The sequence below is a fragment of the Phaenicophaeus curvirostris genome, unplaced genomic scaffold (genome assembly GCF_032191515.1).
Source record: "Phaenicophaeus curvirostris isolate KB17595 unplaced genomic scaffold, BPBGC_Pcur_1.0 scaffold_417, whole genome shotgun sequence".
Lineage (NCBI taxonomy): Eukaryota > Metazoa > Chordata > Aves > Cuculiformes > Cuculidae > Phaenicophaeus > Phaenicophaeus curvirostris.
In genome coordinates, this window is record NW_027207003.1 from 71,164 (window position 1) to 80,517 (window position 9,354).

The window sequence follows — 9,354 nt, forward strand, 5'->3', positions numbered from 1 at the left end:
CAACTGTTGTGGGTCTGCTGGCCCAATATCTTAAATATAGATGCATCTTGTCAGGTCCCATAGACTTAGATATGTTCAGGTTCCTCAGGTGGTCACAAATCTCATCATCCCCTACAGTGGGAGGGGTAGTTGTTGAGTACCTCAGCCTTCTCCTCATCTTTTGATATGAAGTCACAATTTTCATCCATCAGTCGGGGGGTTATGCTTCTTTTAACCTTCCTTTTCTTGTTGACATACCTGTAGAACCCCTTCCCTTGCCACGTTCTGCTCCGGCTGTGCCTTGTCCTTCCTGACCCCATCCCCACACAAACGGGCAGCAACCCTCTACTCTTCCCAAGTTCCCCGATCCTGCTTGCACTGCCAGTGCAGTTGCCTCTTGTTCTTCAGTTTGACCAGCAGGTCCCAACCCAGTGATGCTGGTCTCTTCCCTTCCCTGCCCAATTTCCTACAATGTGGAACGAGCACTCTTGCACTTTATGGAAAGCATCCTTAAATATTTGCCAGCTCTGTTCTTCTTTCTTGTTCCTGAGGGCAGTATCTCAGGGGGTCCTACTGACTAACTCCTTGAAGGGCTGGTAGTTTGCTTTCCCAAAATTTAGGGTCCTGACTATACTCATTACCTGCCCCATAACCCTCAGCACTTTGAACTGCACCAATGAGCGATCACCACAGTCCAGGCTGCCCCCGATCTCAGTGTCACTGATGAGCTCCTACCTCATACATCTTACCACGTCCACATTCACTTAACTTCACATTCACTTAACCCTTCCTCTGCTGGTGAATTCCAACGTAAAGAAATAGGATAGGGTATCTCTGAATTTCTAAGTAGTAGTGAGAAGGCGCTCTGTAATTTATAGAGCCTGCAGAAGTTTATAAAGAAAAATAGAAGTTACACATTAAGTTTTTGTATCATATGGTTCCTGTTTAAGGTTCTTCAGCCCTCCTGGGCCCCAAAACTGAACAAAGTGTTTGAGGTGCAACCTCACCAGTGCTGAGTAGAGGGGCATAATCGCTTCCCTGGTCCTGCTGGTCAAGCAGTTTCTGATAGAGGTCAGGAAGCCATTGGCCTTCTTGGGCACGCTTGGGCTTAGAGTCAGTGTTGGCCCTCTCGCTACAAGACAGGCATTGAGGAGCTGGAGCGTGTCCAGAGCAGGGCAATGAGGCTGGTGAAGGGGCTGGAGAACCCGTCTTAGGAGAGGTGGCTAAGGGAACTTCTTTAGCTTAGAGAAAAGAGGGCTGAGGGGAGACCTCATCCTGCTCTGCAGTTCCCTGAAAGGAGGTTGGATCAAGGCAGATGTACCTAGAGACAGGACAGGAGGAAATAGCCTCGAGTCGCACCAGGGGAGTTTCAGATTAGATATCGGGAAAACTTCTTTCATGGAAAGGGTTATCAGGCATCAGAAGAAGTCACTCAGGGAAAATGAGGTGCTGAGGGATATGGTTTAGTGGTGGATGGGTACATTTGGACTCTGATCTCAAAGGTTTTTTTCCAACCAAATGATTCTATGATATGAATTCAATTATTTTATTTTCATTATGTTAGTAATGATGAGAAAAAAACAGTAATGAACTTTGAAGTTTGCAAGTCAGTTGAGACTTTCCTTTGAAATAAGATTTTTATTTGCTTTTCCTAAGTGCTTAAGTGGTTTTTTTCTGTGTATGTTGAAGTAAGTTAGAGTATAAAGTAAAAAGTAAAAAGACATTGAAAATACAGACAGAAAATATTTATTTTATGGTGACATAATTGGGTTTTTTAAACAAGAAATACCATGACTGAAATTGCAAAGTCATATTCTTCACTGCACTTAGTCACACTAGAGTTAAGGCCACAGTATTTGCAAGTATTTTGTTTATAAAACATGCTATACAGCTAGAAGTGCACAACCATAAAGTCTGTCTTTCCACTGGAGTTACTAACATATTGCAAGTTGTGAACCTCGACCCCTGAGCGAGCATTGCTTCAGAAAACAGTTCATCAGGTCAGAAATAATCAGATGGACCTTTAATTCTCTGTGGAATAATATTAATTACATTCCTTAGAGAAGTACTGTCGCAGAAAGCACTGCAGAAAGGACTAATTCACAAAAATAGTTTTAATGGGTTCATATTTCAGTGCTAGGGGTTTTGTGGATGTATTCTCCCTCCCCTCTTCTTTCTTTAAATCACATGGGCTATACCTTGCACCATTCAAAAGTCATTATAAGAGTAAGATCTACTGAACTGTACAGAATCATTAAATCCATAAAACAAGTTTCACAAATCTAAATACACAATTAAAAAATAGACATTTCCCAGTGGCTCCTACTACTTTTATACATTCAAGTATTTTAAGCTTCTGTAGTGACTGCTTAGAGTATTCAGGTATGCCTAACGCTCACGTGTGCTGCCTTTTCAGCATCATAAGCATTTCATAAACAACATCAATAGCAGTAGATGGTTTTTCCCCTCAAGATTATTTTTTTGATTCGTTTTCAAGACAGCACTTAGTGAGAAAGACAAAAGCAAGTCACGGTTGGGGCTTTGCTTACCTAAGCCAGAAGTGGATGGCATTCCAGGGACGGGGAAGCACCATCAGAATAACTGCCTTGTACAGCATTCATCACTCAGATAACTATTACTTTAAGTTGCACTGCACTTACAGGACTAGGGGATGCCCTACACTAAGCTTCCAGAAGAGAACTTCTGGCTTAAGCCCTTTAATGCCTGCAATTTAAGCCAAACTGATGAATAATCAAACAGTAAAAAGCTGTACCCATAAAAGGGATATCGAGAAATGTTATGAAATGCACAGAGCCTTTATGCACTTTGGGTGGAAAAGGAGTTTGAAACACACCTAGATCAAGCAGATGCATATATTTGGTCAGACAGAGGGCTCCTTCCCCTCCCAACTGTTTGTATGGATTCCAGAAGCTTTGCCTTAAAATTCAATGAAGAAAAAAAGATGCACTTGATATTAATACAGCCACTGAACTCCAGACTTCACAATTTGTCATCATTACGGAGAAAATACTCTTCTTCCTATGGACTGGCAAGTAGGAAATTTTGGATTGGCATTTCCTCAGTGACTAAAGACACGGGCAGATGATCAATATCGGGTCCTAATTATCATTCTTGCTTCTGCAGACAGTCACTTTCTGATCTCATGATAATCTCTGGCCTCACATCAATAAAGGAGTCAGGCACGGCAGCAAGCCCTCCCCACTATGGGGGGGAGGAAAACAGAGCCTGTTTAACAGAGGGAGTTCCCTAGCTCCACGGGAAGGTGCTTGCATTATCCTTTCCCTCCAGTTATACAATTGTTTCGGTTACTCACTGTGTGAAATTCTATGTGAGGATGTACTGCAGAAGCCAGAACCAAACCGAGGGCATTGTCCAAGCAACACACAGCAACTCCAGCTGAGAGAGACACAACGCGGGCAGGGCTGGCAGTGCCCTCTGCGCTAACTCACATAAACCTCACCACATCCCAATGTGAAAACCAGCTCACCCTGCACAATGGCTCCATTAAGTACCTTTACGGAGCAGAGACTGCCAATTGTATTTAACTGTGCCAAGCCACGGGATGGTTTTGGAACAACTTCTAGAAACGGCAGAGACCGAGTTAGGGCTGAGCTCTATTTACAGTAAAATTGTAGCAGTTTTGTTCGGCATAACAGTCTGAAATAAAATACATAAAATATGAAAAAAAAACCCAGCTTGGCTAGGAAGAGGCAAGCTAACACTTTTCTTGGGCATTTCGTCAAAAAGTTCTGGGCAAACATAATTTTCAACTGCTTACGACACAAACCCCAAATTAAACAAACCACCTCTGGGAAAAACAGTAACAGCTATCACTAAAACTACACCGGAAATCTGGAAATCTTATTTAGGCTGAGCCTAAATCCTTAGGGCCCCAATAGATTAAAAAAAAAAAAAAAGCTAAAAAAAAATAATCCCTACTTCTACTAATAAAACAAGAACAAAGAAAGATGACATTGACTGCAAACGTTTGTGGTAACATTTCTCTGAAGCTGCCACATGGCAAGCCAGTTTTACTCTAAGACTAAAAAGCAAATCCACAAGCAAAAGCATTACCTGAAACTCACAGAAGAAACGATGACTGTAGGCTCAAATGCACCACGAAGAAAACCACTCAACTGTTCAAAACCCAGCAAAGAAAGGAAGAAAGGCAGGCTTCTGTAGCCCCTTTCTTCACTGAATGCTCTAGCTGCAGGGGAGAGCCAGCTCTAAATCAAGAGGCCTTTTAAGGGGCAAACTCTTCACCTGTACCTAATTGCTGACCACAGGTGTGGCACAGACTTAACCAACCCAACTATGACCTTCAGAGGTTTTTGAACAAGACCCACCCTTTTAACAGCAAAACTATAGCATCCCACTTAGGATGGGTAATAAGAAATTACTCCTAAGTATAAAATGTTGGTGGTTTACTGGAAGTTCAATGTATGACAGCCAGGCTTGATTGAAATGACATAAAATTATAGATGTTATTAAGCCACCAAACATCAATTATCATTGTTAAAAAAATGTACAGATTAAAAGATTCCTTCCATGTTCTGGCTGCTGAGATACAGTGCCTGGAAGCGTATTGGTTACAGTTAAATACAATATGCTTTACATAAGCACAGTCCCATCTACCATTTAGATAGAACTGAACTTCTATTAAACTTCTTCAATCTGTCTCATGCAGTAGCAAATTCAGGGACACTCCCATTTCTCAGCAGCGGGACGAGCAGCAAACTCTAAAGGGCGTGTTCCACTGTTTCTTGTCAATCCTCTTCTTGCCATTTTCCCAGCAGTCTTCCCGTCACATTCAGCCATGTCTTATGCGTAATCATGAGGCTAAAACTCAAGTCCAATAAAGCTGTCTTAGAGAAACTAAAAAAGAGAGCAGACATAAGAGGAAAGGCTGTGTATCCCCGCACTCCCCCCGGCCCCATGCGGCACCCTGGGCAGGGACAGGAGGGTTTCGGGGGGACAGGAGGGACACGGGGCGCTGTCCCTCTCCCGGTCCCAGCCTGCATCTCATTGGCCGCACCCAGCGGGAGGGCAGCGTGCTGCTGTGTCTGTGGTGCGTGTAAGCATGTACGAGGCATAAACATAACAAGCACATGGTATGTGTGGTGTGAGTGACATGTTGCTTGTGTGTGCAAGGCGTGTGTGTGTCATGTGGATGGGGTGGTTATGGCATAAACTTGGCATGTGCACAGCGTGTGCATGGGCGCAGTGGCGTATGCAAGGCTTGTGCATGGCGTATGCATAGGGTGAGCATAGCGTGAGCCTAGAATGCGTATGGCGTGTGCATGGGGCACTCACCTTTGCCTCGAAGCAGAGCCCTGCCTTCAGGTCTCACGGCCCTTTCTTCTCCTTCACAAAACCAGGATCGGGAATCGGGTTTCAGTCACCTCCCATGACAGAACCCCCCGGCCGTGTGCAAGTTCTCCCCAGAGAAGCGGTTCCCTTGCTGGCCCCCAACAGAAGGACGCTTATGACGTCCGTTCTCATCCGTTTCAGCAGTGGAAACTCCTTTGTTAACCAGGCATCAGCGTTTCTCCCCACTCTGAATCTAGCTGGCCGCTTGCGTCGCTCTGGTTTTCTCAGCCTTGCAGCCCATCCTCTGCCTGCTCTAGAGGGGAAGAGAAAACGGAGGTCGGTTTTCACACGGCTCCGAGGAGACACACCGCCCGCAGGACACTCTTTACGTGAGCGCGTCACCCATCTCCCATGTGCCCCCTCCCTGCGCGAAGGGTGTCTTTGGCACAACAATCCACAGGCAGCAGCAAGGGTTACTGCAGTCGGGGAATTCACAAACTTCCCTTTCTACGGGACCTGGGAGCATACGGAGCCTTCTGCGTTCACTTGAAGGATGAGATCTGCCCAATTCGGGCAGAGAGAGGCAAAAGAAGCCACTTCAGCTGCAGACACCCTCATGCTAAGGAGGCTCCCGGTGCTGCCGGCTCTCGTGTGGCGAGGACGGCCAACACCGCGTCACCTTTCCACCCCTAGAGCTGGACCCTCTGGCTTAGCAAGCAGATCGGCGGTCTCAGCACACGGCCTCCGCACTGGAAAAATTCAGACCCACGGGACGACCCCACAACAGCTTCCAGCTGCAGATCCCAACAGCGAAGCTACCCGCTTAGTTACACCACCATCCATCTCCATGCCAAGTGAACATGAACGTTCCACCCTTGCGGGGCCCTGAGGTGCCTCTGCAGGCTCGTCAGGGATCCAACCGCCTTCTGAACAGCGTCGGACGGCCTGCGCGCATTCTGCTCGGCCATCGCCTTCCCCGGGGCTTTCACCCAACAGCCGTGACGCAACATCAACTCGTGCGTAAGCGCACACATACACACGTGCAAAGGAACGCAAAAGGGCAACAACACGAGGCCTCGCTCGGCAACAATGCCATGAAGATGGTCCCACAGCCCTTTCGTTTAGCCAGCGGAGAGCAGATAAAGTTCATCCTCCTCCTCCCCCCGTGCCGTGCCAGCTCACTCACCGTTACTCCTCATGACGGGATGGAAGGTGGAAGAATATCGGGCTTTGAAAAAGCAGGGAAGTTCTGCGAGACTTTTGCCAGGTTTTCTGCAGTAAGGACATTCTCCAGACTGGCTTTTTGGGCTGTGAGGAGAGAGAGACGTGCACGATACGTTAAGGAATTTTTAACGCCACCTCGGAATACCATCACGATGCTAACAGAGTCATTTGTCCAGTTACAGGTGACAATCGGAGCATAAGTAAGAAAACAGACAAAGCCCCCCACCCCCACGCACGATGAACGACGATGTGGTCAACGACAGGACCACGCCACTGGCACAGAAGCCAGGCCAATACACCGAGCCCTCATCCACAGAGAAACAAACGGAGGAGCCAGAAGCTGCTTCCCGAACCAGGAGTCAGCATCACAAACGTCACCCTCACTCAGAGCTGCAAAGCGGACGTTTCTCCTCTCACCTGAATGGCAACCGCTTCCCTTTCACCCATGGGCGCCCTCCTCTTCTTCCGCCGCGAGCGTATGAGAGAGATGGGAAGCCTCCACAGCGCTCTGCAAAGATGAGGGACCTCTAAGAGGAGCGTCTGCATTTCCCCAAGGTACTTGAGGTACCTTAACTCTACAGTTACCGTTAAGAACGCAACAACTCGCCTTCCGTACCACTGTTACGGGACATAGTTTAACACAAACACTAAAAAGAAGTCTAAAAAGATGCTAAGCCTCAAAATAGATGAGAAGGCTGAACAGGTATTCTGTGTAACTGGAAACAGAGAAACGTCTGAACCAAGAGGATCTGCAGCAAGCGTAACGGATGTTGCACCATTATAAACCCTGTGACACGGAAGGGTTTTAAATGCAAAGAAGCCTGGTTGTAGAAGAGAATCAAAGAAGCAACCTCCCCCCTGGCACTCTCTACACTAACAACATAAAAGCGCTTTCCAAAGCTCCCCTTCTCCTCCTTTCCCTCTTCGTGTGTGTGCAGCATGCTTGCAGTGTGGCTGGCATGTCATCTTCATGGTATGTGCTAGCATGTCCATGGCATGTGTATGGTATGTACACAGCCCGTACATAACATACACAGGGAGAGTGTGGCATGCGTGGCATGTTGCCTGCATGTGGAAGGCATGTGCGTGACATGTGCTTGACTGTTGTGGCATGAGCCTGGAATGTGCATGGAAGCAGTGGCCTGTGTGTGGAGTGTGTGGCATGTACACAACACATGCATGGCATGCGTGGCATGTTGCCTGCGTGTGCAATACATGCGTGTGGTATGTGGTATGCTGCTTGTGTGTGCAAGGTGTGTGCCTGGCGTGTGCCTGGCGTGTGCCTGGCGTGTGCCTGGCTGGTGTGTGGCATGCCACTTGCATGTTCAAAGCACGTGCATGGGGTGGTTGTGGCGCTAGCCTGGCACGTGCATGGCGTGTGCATGGGGGCAGCACAATGTGCATGGGGGGTGAATTGCATGTGTGGGGCGTGGGCCTGGCGTGTGTGTGGCATGTTCATGCTGGGTGGCATGCACAGGGTCGGCTGGCAAAGCCCCTGCCACCCTAGCATTGTTGTCTCGATCCAGCGTTCACCAAACGCGATGCCGTCACATGCTAACCCAAAGCGGAGAATGCTTCGGCTCGCACCGTCAACACGATCAACAGTGATTAAGAAAGAGTAATGAGTCCCGAGGAAGCCACATACCCAAATCCTGCTGGCTTGGAGGGCACCAGCACGTCGCTTCTTCCTCTCTCCCTGAGGAGGCGTCGGGATCCCACAGGAGCTCTCTCATCATCAATACTTCTGTCAGATTGTCTCTGCTGACAAAGCAAAAAGAATCATAGAATCATAGAATCCATAGGTTGGAAAGGACCCACTGGATCATTGAGTCCAACCATTCCCATCAACCACTAAACGATGCCCCTCAGCACCTCATCCACCCGTCCTTTAAACACCTGCAGGGAAGGTGACTCAACCCCCGCCCTGGGCAGCCTCTGCCAGGGACCAATGACCCTTCCCGTGTAATATTTTATCCTGATGTTCAGCCTGAACTTCCCCTGGTGGAGCTTGAGGCCATTCCCTCTCATCCTGTCCCCTGTCACCTGGGAGAAGAGCCCAGCTCCCTCCTCTCCACAATCTCCCTTCAGGTAGTTGTAGAGAGCAATAAGGTCTCCCCTCAGCCTCCTCTTCTCCAGGCTAAACAACCTCAGCTTAGTGTCATCCACAAACTTGCTAAAGGTGCACTCAACCCCTTCATCCAGGTCATTGATAAAGACATGGAACAGGGCTGGACCCAGCACTGAGCCCTGGGGAACCCCACTTGTCTCTGGCCTCCAGCTGGAGTTAACTCCATTTCCCACCACTCTCTGAGCCCGACCATCCAACCAGTTTTCCACCCAGGAGAGTGTGCGCCTGTCTGGGCCAGAGGTGACAGTTTCTCAAGCAGAATTCTGTGAGAAAGTGTGTCAAAGGCTTTACTGAAGTCCAGGAAGACCACATCCACAGCCTTTCCCTCATCCAGCAGCCGAGTCACTTTGTCATAGAAGGCGATCAGGTTAGTTTGGCAAGACCTGCCTTTCATGAACCCGTGTTGACTGGGCCTGATCACCCAGTTTTCTTGCATGTGCTTCATGATCGCACTCAAGATCACCTGTTCCGTGACTTTTCCCAGCACTGAGGTCAGACTGACAAGGCCTGGAGTTCCCTGGATCCTCCCTGCAACCATTCCTGTAGATGGGCACAACATCAGCCTCCAGTCGAGTGGAACTGCCCCAGTCAGCCAGGACTGTTGGAAGATGATGGAAAGGGGTTTGGCCAGCACATCCACGGCTCCTTTAATACTCTTGGGTGGATCCCATCTGGCCCCATAGACCTGTGGT

General features: G+C 48.2%; 1 long non-coding RNA gene across 1 annotated transcript; it reads right to left on the reverse strand.

The window, feature by feature from the left end:
* Positions 1–1,709: 1,709 nt before the first annotated feature.
* LOC138735073 (uncharacterized) lies at positions 1,710–9,219 on the reverse strand. Its single transcript, XR_011339671.1, has 6 exons — positions 9,126–9,219; positions 8,180–8,295; positions 6,952–7,042; positions 6,497–6,618; positions 5,314–5,623; positions 1,710–4,875 (listed from the first exon to the last, which is right to left on the reverse strand). It is a non-coding gene; the product is annotated as an uncharacterized lncRNA (long non-coding RNA).
* Positions 9,220–9,354: the final 135 nt, after the last annotated feature.